Source organism: Megalobrama amblycephala, linkage group LG6 (genome assembly GCF_018812025.1).
Source record: "Megalobrama amblycephala isolate DHTTF-2021 linkage group LG6, ASM1881202v1, whole genome shotgun sequence".
In the NCBI taxonomy this organism is placed as follows: Eukaryota; Metazoa; Chordata; class Actinopteri; order Cypriniformes; family Xenocyprididae; genus Megalobrama; species Megalobrama amblycephala.
In genome coordinates, this window is record NC_063049.1 from 9,353,010 (window position 1) to 9,368,322 (window position 15,313).

The 15,313-nt window shown below is 39.4% G+C and overlaps 1 protein-coding gene and 1 long non-coding RNA gene across 7 annotated transcripts in view; one reads left to right on the forward strand and one right to left on the reverse strand.

Annotated features, from left to right (window-relative positions):
* dip2a (disco-interacting protein 2 homolog A) overlaps positions 1 to 15,313 on the reverse strand; it is a 162,487-nt gene that overhangs the window by 73,132 nt on the left and 74,042 nt on the right. For 2 of the 6 annotated variants that reach the window (XM_048192867.1, XM_048192865.1), the window contains exon 1: positions 706 to 877. The exons of the other annotated variants lie outside the window; for them this stretch is intronic. The gene's annotated coding sequence lies outside the window, so the exon portion shown is untranslated. Of the gene's footprint in view, positions 1 to 705; positions 878 to 15,313 lie in introns of those variants that run through there. 6 annotated transcript variants of the gene reach the window in all.
* On the forward strand, positions 927 to 1,508 carry LOC125269846. Its single transcript, XR_007185201.1, has 2 exons — positions 927 to 1,045; positions 1,171 to 1,508. It is a non-coding gene; the product is annotated as an uncharacterized LOC125269846 (long non-coding RNA).

A 15,313-nucleotide genomic window follows, 5' to 3' on the forward strand; every position in this document is an offset into this window, starting at 1 on the left:
CAGTTAAACAGAGAGCAGACAGAGATTATCCTACTTCTCTGACTGCTTTACGATCCACCATATTCTCACTGTATGTCTCATGTGTGACTGAGAACACAATCAAGCCTCCTACGCTGGAAAAACAATCTGGTGTCAAATCAGTTTTCACTCAGAGCTTGCTAGTAAATTTAATAATTAACACACTGAATCTGAAGTAGAAAGTCTGAAATGGTATTTTCTTGTAAATCTTTCTTTTATTTTCACCTTTTACAGTGTATGTTATGAAGGAGAATCTTCTGTTCAATAATATTTTCCTCCGACAATGCAATACATAAGAGAGAAAACACTGGTATCCTAAAAATATTGACATCTAACTTTACTGGTTTTAAGTCAAAAACATTGAACATCACTGAATCAAACTAAACACATGCATTCATACCAACAAAACTAATATTTAGGGGTTAAATCAGATTAAAAATCACTGTTTGAAGTTGTAAATAAAACAAAGATTATAGAAATGCACCATTTCAGTTTTTCTACTTCAAAATTCCATGTGTAATTCAATGTGTTACTTGCCATTCCTCTATCAGTGTTAAATGTACAGGCAATTTCTGAGTTAAAATTGTTTCAAGGTAAATCCTAGACTTTTTTGTAGCTCTTTAAGGTAACAATTGCAGGTTGCAGCTTTTTACAGTCTGTCAAAGTTTCCCATCATCACCCACTCACCACTCGATCAGCGCATCTCGCCGGCGCAGGTGTGAAACGCTCATCCAGAGCGCTGAATCCAGTCCGACTCTCTGAAAGAAAGCCTAAAGCATGAGTTTCTCCGCTCTAGAGTGGATTTGTGTCTGTCTGGCAGCCGAGCTCAGAGTGGAGTCAGCAGCAGTGCCGGCGCACGTGCCCTCAGCTCGTCCAACCACAGGCTGCTCCCCCTAACAGAGTCCAGACGGGAAGGAGAAGCAGGCGCGGAGCTCCACGCCGAGGTCAGGCCGGGCCGGCGGACAGCGTCAGGAGCTGAAGTCAGCCGCTTGAGCTTTAGAAGCTCTTTGTTTCCTCTCAGAGAGAAGTATGCAAACCTTTGCTGTCTCTATCTCTCTCTTGCACACATTTCCTCCCGTCTGTCCTCCTCCCCCCAAACCTCAGCTCTCTCTCTCTCTCCGTTACCCCTCCCCTCCTCTCCTCTCCTCCCAGGTCGACACAGAGCCCAGCCAGCCTGACGGATTAGAAAACGCTCCAACCCCCACCGTCCATCACACACTCACACAGATAAAGGCTCTTCAGAGGATCTTTACAGCACCTTCAGATCAGCAGCCTATCAAGAGTCTTCTCATTTTTGCTATATGGATTAAACAAGATCTTAAACAAGTTCTAAGACTACAGCGATAGTCATGAAAACCTAACTTTCGTCCATGAGAAACTTGTTTTGTAGAATTTTTAAGATGTTCTTCACCATATAATGAATGTGAATGTGTTTGAATGCTGTCAAGCTCCAAAAATGAGAATAAAGGGTGTTTTCTGATGTTATTTTACTTGACTGTTTTGATATTGTATTATGTTTTATTATTTATAATTTTGGTAACATTCTGCAGAAAGGTTCATTTGTTAACTTAGTTATTATGAAGAAAACTTCTCGGGTTACTTGTGTAACCCTGGTTCCCTGAATAAGGGAACGAGACACTACGTCATATGACGTTATGGGAACCACGTAGCATCGACAGTTCCCATGAAAGGGAAGCCTTTTTTATAGTGTTATCATAATTATTTTCTGACATACATGTCTGTTGTTAATTAATCTTTTCTTTTCATCAATATTTTAGTGTTATATATATATTTTGTGTCCTTGTGTAAATTGCATTGAGAGGGTAAAAATAGTGTTTATTACTATTATTATTATTATTCACTGAAAATCTTGCTTATTTTCACCTCGACATATTCACATTGTCAAGACATGCAACAAATAATGGCTTCATCATCACTGATTTGCCATATTTGAATATATGTGGATGCAAATGAGATTAACAGATGCAAGACTTTCAGCACATAATGACTTGCCATGAGTATCACATGATTCTTTCTTGTCATTTTTGGATCGTGACAGCATCTGTGCCTGTTCAGATTTATTATATGGACAAAAACGGAACATTCTTTATAACCTCCATTTGTGTTCCATGGAAAAACGGCATGAGGAGTAAATGATGACAGAATTCTCATTTTTTGGGGTCAATTATCCATTAAGAGCAGCAGAACATAGACTTATTTTTTTTTAAAAAGAACTAGAGAATGAAACGTTCTTTGATGAGATTAGAAAGGTTCTACGATGCTTCCTGTCAGGCTGTAAAGCATTTTTTGTTCTAACCGAATCCATTATTTACATATAAACAAGCACACACTCAGATACATAACAAACATTCACATTACACACGACACACCTGCCCTGTCAAAAAGCATCCAGGACACAGGAGCTGCATTCATACGCTTCTCATCCAGTGTTGGTGAGGAATCCAGAGCCGAGAAGACTATTGACCCTTCGCTGACACGCTGACATTGTGTGATCTTGTTAGGGAGAGAAAGAGAGCAGTGTTCTCATATCTGTTTTAGTGCGACCACCACCCAACGCAGCAGAATACCAGACATACTGGAAACACAGCTAAATGTGACAAGTCACATGTTTTGTCAAAGAAAACATCGCAAGAAGCTCAAGATGCTGTTCATTCAGTTCTATTACACATTTGACTAAATGGACATCAAGCTAACATTTGCGCTGGATTCAGCATGAAATCTTATTTTTGAGATGTTTCTAGACGAGTCAGAGAGCAAGAACCCTTTGAGATGTTCTGTATGGCCAAACATGATCATTAAGTCTTAAGTCTGTAAACACACAATGCAAGATTTCCATCTAATCTTCTCAGTCAAAGTGTGAAACACAAGTGCTAGATCCTCTCTAAAGCAAGAGCACTGTCTAATTACACACACACACACACACACACACACACACACACATACACGCCCTGAAGCATAAACACAGTGTAGGCGCCACCGGTTAATCAGATTTAACAAGCTTTAGCGAGAAGAATCAAGCCATACATGGGATCTGCAGATGGTGTATCATATGGATCATTATTCATAAACCATTATAATGCATCTTATAATCAATTGAATGTTCTTGTAAATAACTGCAACCATAAACGTTTGAGTCAATCATTAAAAATTTAGCCGACATTGACAATAGCTGGGAAAATGTATGCAGTTTCATAAGATATTAGAGCTGCACGATTCTGGATAAATTAAGAATCACAAATTTTTTTGGTTAAAATAGAGATCACAACTCTCCCGCCATTCTGAACAGACAGTTAAACAAAATAACATGTTAATTTATTAGAGATTCTGACAAAATGTTAATTGCTGCAGATTAAGATATTTAATTAATTTGAATTAATTATTTATAAAATCAGTTTGAATGTATGATTCAGTGTTTCACTCATTAAGACTTCACTTGCTTCATTACTTGGTAAATCAGCATTTTTGAACAAATCTCTTGAATGAATGATTCAATGACTCACTCATAAAGACTTCGCTTGTTTCATTACTGGATGAATGAGCGTTTTTGAACGAATCTCTTGAATGAATGATTCAATGACTCACTCATAAAGACTTTGCTTGTTTCGTTACTAGATAAATCAGCATTTTTGAACGAATCTCTTGAATGAATGATTCAACGACTCACTCATAAAGACTTCGCTTGCTTCATTACTTGATAAATCAGCGTTCTTGAATGAATCTCTTGAATGAATGAATAAATCAATGACTCACTCATAAAGACTTCACTTGTTTCATTACTAAATGAATCAGCATTTTTGAACGAATCTCTTGAATGAGTGATTGAACGACTCACTCATAAAGACTTCACTTGCTTCATTACTGGATGAATCAGCGTTTTTGAACAAATCTCTTGAATGAATGATTCAATGACTCATAAAGACTTCGCTTGCTTCATTACTGGATAAATCAGCGTTTTTGAACGAATCTCTTGAATGAATGATTCAATGACTCAGTCATAAAGACTTCGCTTGCTTCATTACTTGATAAATCAGCGTTTTTGAACGAATCTCTTGAATGAATGATTCAATGACTCACTCATAAAGACTTAACTTGTTTCATTACTGGATGAATCAGCGTTCTTGAATGAATCTCTTGAATGAATGAATAAATCAATGACTCACTCATAAAGACTTCACTTGTTTCATTACTAAATGAATCAGCATTTTTGAACGAATCTCTTGAATGAATGATTGAACGACTCACTCATAAAGACTTCACTTGCTTCATTACTGGATGAATCAGCGTTTTTGAACAAATCTCTTGAATGAATGATTCAATGATTCACTCATAAAGACTTTGCTTGCTTCATTACTTGATAAATCAGCATTTTTGAATGAATCTCTTGAATGAATGATTCAATGACTCACTCATAAAGACTTCGCTTGCTTCATTACTTGATAAATCAGCGTTTTTGAACGAATCTCTTGAATGAATGATTCAATGACTCACTCATAAAGACTTAACTTGTTTCATTACTGGATAAATCAGCATTTTTGAACGAATCTCTTGAATGAACGATTCAACGACTCACTCATAAAGACTTCAGTTGTTTCGTTAATGGATGAATCAGCGTTTTTGAACTAATCTCTTGAATGACTCAGTGATTCAATGACAAATACATTTTAACAGTCACTTGTCATCATCTACTGGTGTAACGATGTAATTTATCCAATTTGTATTTGAAGATTGAAGTTACATGCAAAAGGTGATTCACTCTATTTTGTTCACTACCATAAACATCAGTGTTTATGTAGAACTATAAACTTTTATCCCAGTACTTCTGTGATATTTTGAATTATTGTAACTCAGAAATAATGATATTGTGTCTCTGGGTCAGCGGCAGCACCAACACAGATCATAATGTTCGCTGTGATCGTACTTGTCAAAGGTTGAACAGACAGAGCCAAATCATCCTCATTTAGGAATAAGATCATGTGGGTGTTTGAATCGAGATCACAATCTTTTAACAATTAATCATTCAGCTCTACAAGATATTATTCCATGAGTGCAAAGAGTTGTGATGTCTGAATTGCGAATAAATGACTCTTATGAACATGCTCTTTCACATGTCAATCACAAGATTCACAAAACAGTCCACCAGAATAGTTTGTGTTCTGGAGCGGATTATTCTGGAACTGAACCACTGAACCGGGAGCCATTCCTTTGTTGCGTCTGATTCATTGACTGGTTGTTCACATGACAATGTACATATACGTAAACATACATATTAACATACTACCTTTCAAATGCTTCAAAACAGTTGCTAAATGCTGAACAAGCTCAAATACCTGAAGCGCTTCTCAATATCGAGTGATTCAGTCAAAAAACGACATTTACAATGTATATTTTAAGGCATTATGAAGACTGTCATGCAATGAGATAAACCAAAAGAGAGCAGGTACGTGAGACAGGTACCGAACACAGATCATAATGTCACTCCAGTGAAAACAGGGAATGAGTTTGAGTCCTGAGGGAAGACAGAGGGACCATTAGACCCTTTAATGAATAGCTGAACATCAATTAGGCAACATTAAGGCTGATATACACAAAGGAGGGTGAGAGGAGGAATTCACAGAAAAGGAAGCTGATGGTTTAGATAAAGAGAAGGAAAAGAAAGAGTGGGAATAGACCTTCTCACCCAGGATCATTTATCCTCGGCGCTTCACGACACGTCTGCACCCTTTGACTCTATCCTCAGAGACATCGACATTTACAAGACGTGCCGCAGAGATGCAATCAGCAATACAAATGTGTCGTCTCTCATGCACGACAGACACGCGCCTCTGTGAATAAGACACTGATTATGCTCTGCATATGAATTCCAGCTATTCCAGATGGATTCCCTCACTGAGAAAATCTGTAAAATATGCAAATTGGCGAAGGCAAAATAAAAGAAATTTTGGGGGGTGAGAGACAGGAAGGTAAGAACACGAGAGAGGAGAAAACAGCCGAAAGGAAGGAGAGATGGAGAGGGATTTAGGCAGACAGGGAATGAAAGATAAAAAGAGGGAAAGAAAGGGGGGAAGAGGGAGGCAGGAAGAGAGGGAGGGCTTTCATCCCCCCCACTTCTCATTAACTTCCTCTCTGTCTTTCTCTCGTTTGCTACAGGAGTAATTAGGGCGTTTACACTGAAGGGGAGACGGGGCTGCTGGGATTGCTGTCACGCTGGGGAACACGGAAGAAGAGCGGCCGCCCAACACACACACACACACACACACACAAACCCATCGGCTGCTTTTCAGACATTTTAAAAACATTTTTAAAATTGTGGGTGATAATAATTCACTCTTTGCAGAATACCAAATCCAGATCCGCTGCCACAGCCAAACAATCATAAACAGTCTTTTGCAACATAAGCTCATTGGAAAAATGTGGCTCTCACCTACATTTTTGCACATAATAGTGTCGGTAAAACACCAACAACTTTTCACACATGATTACAGGGGCAGATTATCAATTTATAAAGACTTATTAAGAGCTTAAAACATTTTTTTTCCCATAGTGTATGATTTATAATCTAATAAATTTTGACATTTGCATCACATAACCAGCTTTTCTGATACAGTAAATTTGCTCGATACCTCACCTGATACAGCACTGCACTTGTGATGTGGAGCGCTCAGGTACGAGTCCTGTGAAACATGTCACGGTAAGAGAGCTCAAAGACATAGTTCCTTCACCAAATTAGCTTTATCTCAAGTAATTTTAAGTTGTTCAATCACAATAAGATGCAAAAAGAACTCAATTCGGTACTTGCATGCTGTCTGACCAACCCAATCTCATGGTAATTTGTACGTATTTGACGAGGTGGCTACTCGTAAAATACGTAAGATTTAGCAAAAATCATATGAATTTGTACGAGTGAGGTCATTCGAATTTGTATGATTCTTGCATTATCTTACATATTTTACAAGTTGCCCAATTCCTATGAATTTGTACGAATTACCTACCCCTAACCCCACCCCTAAACCTACCCGTCAACCAAATCGTACAAATTCATATGAATTAGCCACGTTGTAAAATATGTATGAATTGGTTGTGAGATAGTGTTGGTCTCACAGACGGCTTTCTGTGTGCACACACCCGAAACACGAGCACAGAAAATGGCCTGTCACGCACTTTTTTGCAACTTGCTGGTCATAAAATGGTCAAGTACACATAAAGATATCAAATCTTGCCAAGCATAAGATTTTGGTAATATTGTCAATCACTAATTATTACAACCTGAATTCCGGAAATGTTCGGACGTTTTTAAATTCGAATAAAATGAAAACTAAAAGACTTTCAAATCACATGAGCCAATATTTTATTCACCATAGAACATAGATATCATAACAAATGTTTAAACTGAGAAATTTTACAAATTTATGCACAAAATGAGCTAATTTCAAATTACATAACAAATGTTTGCTGTTGTAATAGCTGCAGTATGTGGTTTTGCATTGTCCTGCTGCAATACACAAGGCCTTCCCTGAAACAGACGTCGTCTGGAGGAGAGCATATGTTGCTCTAAAACCTTTATATACCTTTCAGAATTCATAGTCCCTTCCAAAACATGCAAGCTGCTCATACCGTATGGATTTATACACCCCCATACCATCAGAGATGCTGGCTTTTGAACTGAAAGCTGATAACACACTTGAAGGTCTCCCTCCTCTTTAGCCCGGAGGACACGGCGTCCATGATTTCCAACAAGAATGTCAAATTTTGACTCGTCTAACAGTCCATTTTAAATGATCCTTGGCCCACAGGACACGACAGCGCTTCTGGACCATGTTCGCATATGGCTTCCTTTTTGCATGATAGAGCTTTAGTTGGCATCTGCAGATGGCACGGCGGATTGTGTTTACCGACAGTGGTTTCTGGAAGTATTCCTGGGCCCATTTAGTAATGTCATTGACACAATCATGCCGATGAGTGATGCAGTGTCGTCTGAGGGCCCCAATAAAGGTCTTCGGCCCTGTCCCTTATGCACAGAGATTTCTCCAGTTTCTATGAATCTTTTGATGATGTTATGCACTGTAGATGATGAGATTTGCAAAGCCTTTGTAATTTGATGTTGAGAAATATTGTTTTTAAAGTATTCCACAATCTTTTTATGCACTCTTTCACAGCTCTGCCCATCTCTACTTCTGAGAGACTCTGCCTCTCTAAGACATCCCTTTTATAGCTAATCATGTTACCGACCTGATATCAATTAACTTAATTAGTTGCTAGATGCTTTCCCAGGTGAATCTTTTCAAAATTTCTTGCTTTTTCAGCCATTTGTTGCCCCCGTGCCAACTTTTTTGAGACCTGTAGCAGGCATCAAATTTGAAATGATCTCAATTAGTGGATAAAAGTGGACAAAATTTCTCTGTTTAAACATTTGTTATGATATCTATGTTCTATTGTGAATAAAATATAGGCTCATGTGATTTGGAAGTCTTTTAGTTTTCATTTTATTCAAATTTAAAAAACGTCCCAACATTTCCTGAATTCGGGTTGTATAAAATCTTTGTTTTAATTTTGATGCACACATACACTCTGCAACTGTTAGCATCTGGCTAAGTTAGCTGTGTGTTTGGCTCTTCTCGTTCAGAAAGGAAATAAGGTTAGGTTTAAAAATGTAACTCACTCATGAAGCAGTAAGTAAACCGCAGCGATCTGACAGGTCGTGTCAATCATGAGTGAAGGTGGCACAGCAGCCACAGTAGACGAGTGTTAGCATGTGTTAATATGCAAGTATTGTTGTCGTTGTGTGTGCGTCGTATTTTACTGGTCACAAAGGCATTAAACCCTAAAACTGAAAATAAATGGACCAAGCGGCTATATGAAGGTGAATTATCATATGAATGGGCTCTTCTGCTCTGTCTGAATGGGTGATTAGGGTGGGACTCTCTGGTACGTTTGCAGCCCAGCACTGACATTAAACACCAAACATCTCCAGAGGACGCCATACAAATCCATTTAATAGCTGTGGACACACACACTGGGTCAGTGTGAGACTACATGAAACATACAGGCCGTGTGACACTGTCTGAGCTGGTACGGCATGTAGCATTTAGTGCATACTTGCCATCCAATACAATATTATCTTCACTGTGATTCATGTTTGAACTTGTGAAAGAGAAGTGCACTTAATTGTAGTGAATGTGCACTTGGAGTGTACTTCAAATCTTAGAAGTATATTTTAAAAGAGTGAGTGATATGTACAGGACGAGAACGCAGGTGTGTATGACTGATTCCACAGAACACACACACACACACACACACACACACAGCTGCTCTGCGGTGACAGGCTGGCCTCACCAGGTTTGGGGCAGGAAGACCACCGGCCTAAACCACACTACCATCTGTCTGAATTACACACACGGAAACTGACCACACCGAGGCACATTTACACACACAGCTACAAAATGAAATTTAAAAATATACAAATAGATCCTAATGAGATGCAGACAATGTCTAAACACACACACACACAAGCTAGGAATATTGTTTAAGCATGTACACTACTGTTTAAAAGTACATGGTTGTGACAGATTTTGAAACGAGTCTCTTCTGCTCACCAAAGCTGTGTTTGGAAGATGGGAGTGTGTTCAGGAAACCGGTTTGAAAACAGTCATTATTTTTGAAATCCTGTTTTTTGATGCTCTACAGCACAGAAACAACACACTTCAGCTTTAAAACGAGGGTCAGTTGGTGGATGTGACCTGCTGTGACCTCAGCGTCTGCCTCAGTGGGAATATGATCCACAAACACACTCACAAACCCTCAACCCTCGTCATCTGTCCCTCTCTCTGTTCCACACCGCTGCTTCCTCTCCCAAATTCCTAAAAACAAATCACTCTTTAATGTGTCTGCAATGCAGTGGAGGTCAGAGGAAACACACTGTACAAGTGTGTGTGTGTGTGTGTGTGTGTGTGTGTGGCTGAAGAGGACAATGGAGACACTGAGCTATGACTGTGCAGGAAGAACTGATTCATCCCTCTGCCAAATTACACTGAGAGAGATAAAGTAAGACACATTTTAGTAGCTGCAGCTTTGAAACATCTTTTATCACATATGTTCTCTTCCAAAACCTCATGGATTTCCTATTTTACAGCTCCCAACACAAGGATTGTTCCTAAAGCTACAGTGGGCATCTTAATTATGCCGCGTCGTTCGGCAGCAGCATGTGTGTCCTGTGAGGAGAACATGAGCTCATAATGCAGCGCTTTTAACAGCAGACTGATGCCATGGACTCTGAAGACACGGATGCCCTTCCTAAAATATAAAGGCAGCTATTATTTATATATAAAGACCTAATAATGATGTGAGAAAAATGTTATAAATGTATGTTATAATTGTGTGGGAAAAGTTTGCATGCCACCAATATGACACTGTATATTTTCTGTATCTTATCTGTCAATTGAATAAAATAACTGTCTGATTTGGGGTCATTTTAAGCCAGTCATACAGTAAATTTTAAACAATAGTTGAGTTAAATAAAACTGCCTAGCACGTCGGGCAAACATTTCACCCAACCGCTGGGTTAAACAATCAATTCGCTGGATTAAACAAACCAATCCCTGGGTTAAAACAACCCAATCGCTGGGTTAAATAATCCAATCCCTGGGTTAAAACAAACACAATCTTAGTTTAAAACAACCCAATCGCTGGGTTAAAAAAAAACAATCGCTGGGTTAAAAAAAACAATTGTTGGGTTAAAACAACACAATTGCTGGGTTAACACAACTCAATCGCTGGGTTAAAACAACCAAATCGCTGGGTTAAAACAATCCAATCACTGGGTTAAAACAACCAAATCGTTGGGTTAAAACAATCCAATCGCTGGGTTAAAACAACCAAATCGCTGGGTTAAAACAACCCAATCGCTGGGTTAACACAATCCAATCCCTGGGTTAAACAATCCAATCCCTGGGTTAAAACAACCCAAATCTTAGTTTAAAACAACCTAATCGCTGGGTTAAAAAATCCAATCACTGGGTTAACACAACCCAATCGCTGGGTTAAAACAACCCAATTGCTGGGTTAAAACAATCCAATCCCTGGGTTAAAACATCCAATCGCTAGGTTAAAACAACCAAATCGCTGGGTTAAAACAACCCAATCGCTGGGTAAACACAACCTAATCGCTGGGTTAAAACAACTAAATCGCTGGGTTAAACAATCCATTCGCTGGATTAAAACAATCCAATCGCTGGGTTAAAACAACCAAATCGCTGGGTTAAACAATCCATTCGCTGGATTAAAACAATCCAATCGCTGGGTTAAAACAACCAAATTGCTGGGTTAAAACAACCCAATTGCTGGGTTAAAACAATCCAATCCCTGGGTTAAAACATCCAATCGCTGGGTTAAAACAACCCAATCGCTGGGTTAACTCAACCCAATCGCTAGGTTAAAACAACCAAATCGCTGGGTTAAAACAACCCAATCGCTGGGTAAACACAACCTAATCCCTGGGTTAAAACAACCCAATCGCTGGGTTAACTCAACCCAATCGCTGGGTTAAAACAATCCAATCGCTGGGTTAAAACAACCCAATCTTTGGTTTAAAACAACCCAATCGCTGGGTTAACACAATCCAATCCCTGGGTTAAACAATCCAATCCCTGGGTTAAAACAACCCAAATCTTAGTTTAAAACAACCAAATCGCTGGGTTAAACAATCCATTCGCTGGATTAAAACAATCCAATCGCTGGGTTAAAACAACCAAATTGCTGGGTTAAAACAACCCAATTGCTGGGTTAAAACAATCCAATCCCTGGGTTAAAACATCCAATCGCTGGGTTAACTCAACCCAATCGCTGGGTTAAAACAACCCAATCGCTGGGTTAAAACAACCAAATCGCTGGGTTAAAACAACCCAATTGCTGGGTTAAAACAATCCAATCCCTGGGTTAAAACATCCAATCGCTGGGTTAAAACAACCCAATCGCTGGGTTAAAACAACCAAATTGCTGGGTTAAAACAACCCAATCGCTGGGTTAACTCAACCCAATCGCTGGGTTAAAACAATCCAATCGCTGGGTTAAACAATCCAATCCCTGGGTTAAAACAACCCAATCGCTGGGTTAACACAACCCAATCGCTGGGTTAAAACAATCCAATCCCTGGGTTAAAACAACCCAATCGCTGGGTTAAACAATCCAATCCCTGGGTTAAAACAACCCAATCGCTGGGTTAAAACAATCCAATCCCTGGGTTAAAACAATCCAATCGCTGGGTTAAACAATCCAATCGCTGGGTTAAAACAATCCAATCCCTGGGTTAAAACAACCCAATCGCTGGGTTAAAACAACCAAATCGCTGGGTTAAAACAACCCAATTGCTGGGTTAAAACAATCCAATCCCTGGGTTAAAACATCCAATCGCTGGGTTAAAACGACCCAATCGCTGGGTTAAAACAACCAAATTGCTGGGTTAAAACAATCCAATCGCTGGGTTAAAACAACCAAATTGCTGGGTTAAAACAACCCAATCCCTGGGTTAAAACAACCCAATCGCTGGGTTAAATAATCCAATCCCTGGGTTAAAACAAACACAATCTTAGTTTAAAACAACCCAATCGCTGAGTTAAAACAATCCAATCCCTGGGTTAAAACAACCCAATCGCTGGGTTAACACAATCCAATCCCTGGGTTAAACAATCCAATCCCTGGGTTAAAACAACCCAATCGCTGGGTTAAATAATCCAATCCCTGGGTTAAAACAAACACAATCTTAGTTTAAAACAACCCAATCGCTGGGTTAAAAAAAAACAATCGCTGGGTTAAAAAAAACAATTGTTGGGTTAAAACAACACAATTGCTGGGTTAACACAACTCAATCGCTGGGTTAAAACAACCAAATCGCTGGGTTAAAACAATCCAATCGCTGGGTTAAAACAACCAAATCGTTGGGTTAAAACAATCCAATCGCTGGGTTAAAACAACCAAATCGCTGGGTTAAAACAACCCAATCGCTGGGTAAACACAACCTAATCCCTGGGTTAAAACAACCCAATCGCTGGGTTAACTCAACCCAATCGCTGGGTTAAAACAATCCAATCGCTGGGTTAAAACAACCCAATCTTTGGTTTAAAACAACCCAATCGCTGGGTTAACACAATCCAATCCCTGGGTTAAACAATCCAATCCCTGGGTTAAAACAACCCAAATCTTAGTTTAAAACAACCAAATCGCTGGGTTAAACAATCCATTCGCTGGATTAAAACAATCCAATCGCTGGGTTAAAACAACCAAATTGCTGGGTTAAAACAACCCAATTGCTGGGTTAAAACAATCCAATCCCTGGGTTAAAACATCCAATCGCTGGGTTAACTCAACCCAATCGCTGGGTTAAAACAACCCAATCGCTGGGTTAAAACAACCAAATCGCTGGGTTAAAACAACCCAATTGCTGGGTTAAAACAATCCAATCCCTGGGTTAAAACATCCAATCGCTGGGTTAAAACAACCCAATCGCTGGGTTAAAACAACCAAATTGCTGGGTTAAAACAACCCAATCGCTGGGTTAACTCAACCCAATCGCTGGGTTAAAACAATCCAATCGCTGGGTTAAACAATCCAATCCCTGGGTTAAAACAACCCAATCGCTGGGTTAACACAACCCAATCGCTGGGTTAAAACAATCCAATCCCTGGGTTAAAACAACCCAATCGCTGGGTTAAACAATCCAATCCCTGGGTTAAAACAACCAAATCGCTGGGTTAAAACAATCCAATCCCTGGGTTAAAACAATCCAATCGCTGGGTTAAACAATCCAATCGCTGGGTTAAAACAATCCAATCCCTGGGTTAAAACAATCCAATCCCTGGGTTAAAACAACCCAATCGCTGGGTTAAAACAACCAAATCGCTGGGTTAAAACAACCCAATTGCTGGGTTAAAACAATCCAATCCCTGGGTTAAAACATCCAATCGCTGGGTTAAAACGACCCAATCGCTGGGTTAAAACAACCAAATTGCTGGGTTAAAACAATCCAATCGCTGGGTTAAAACAACCAAATTGCTGGGTTAAAACAACCCAATCCCTGGGTTAAAACAACCCAATCGCTGGGTTAAATAATCCAATCCCTGGGTTAAAACAAACACAATCTTAGTTTAAAACAACCCAATCGCTGAGTTAAAACAATCCAATCCCTGGGTTAAAACAACCCAATCGCTGGGTTAACACAATCCAATCCCTGGGTTAAACAATCCAATCCCTGGGTTAAAACAACCCAATCGCTGGGTTAAATAATCCAATCCCTGGGTTAAAACAAACACAATCTTAGTTTAAAACAACCCAATCGCTGGGTTAAAAAAAAACAATCGCTGGGTTAAAAAAAACAATTGTTGGGTTAAAACAACACAATTGCTGGGTTAACACAACTCAATCGCTGGGTTAAAACAACCAAATCGCTGGGTTAAAACAATCCAATCGCTGGGTTAAAACAACCAAATCGTTGGGTTAAAACAATCCAATCGCTGGGTTAAAACAACCAAATCGCTGGGTTAAAACAACCCAATCGCTGGGTTAACACAATCCAATCCCTGGGTTAAACAATCCAATCCCTGGGTTAAAACAACCCAAATCTTAGTTTAAAACAACCTAATCGCTGGGTTAAAAAATCCAATCACTGGGTTAACACAACCCAATCGCTGGGTTAAAACAACCCAATTGCTGGGTTAAAACAATCCAATCCCTGGGTTAAAACATCCAATCGCTAGGTTAAAACAACCAAATCGCAGGGTTAAAACAACCCAATCGCTGGGTAAACACAACCTAATCGCTGGGTTAAAACAACCCAATCGCTGGGTTAAAACAATCCAATCCCTGGGTTAAAACAACCCAATCGCTGGGTTAAACAATCCAATCCCTGGGTTAAAACAACCAAATCGCTGGGTTAAAACAATCCAATCCCTGGGTTAAAACAATCCAATCGCTGGGTTAAACAATCCAATCGCTGGGTTAAAACAATCCAATCCCTGGGTTAAAACAATCCAATCCCTGGGTTAAAACAACCCAATCGCTGGGTTAAAACAACCAAATCGCTGGGTTAAAACAACCCAATTGCTGGGTTAAAACAATCCAATCCCTGGGTTAAAACATCCAATCGCTGGGTTAAAACGACCCAATCGCTGGGTTAAAACAACCAAATTGCTGGGTTAAAACAATCCAATCGCTGGGTTAAAACAACCAAATTGCTGGGTTAAAACAACCCAATCCCTGGGTTAAAACAACCCAATCGCTGGGTTAAATA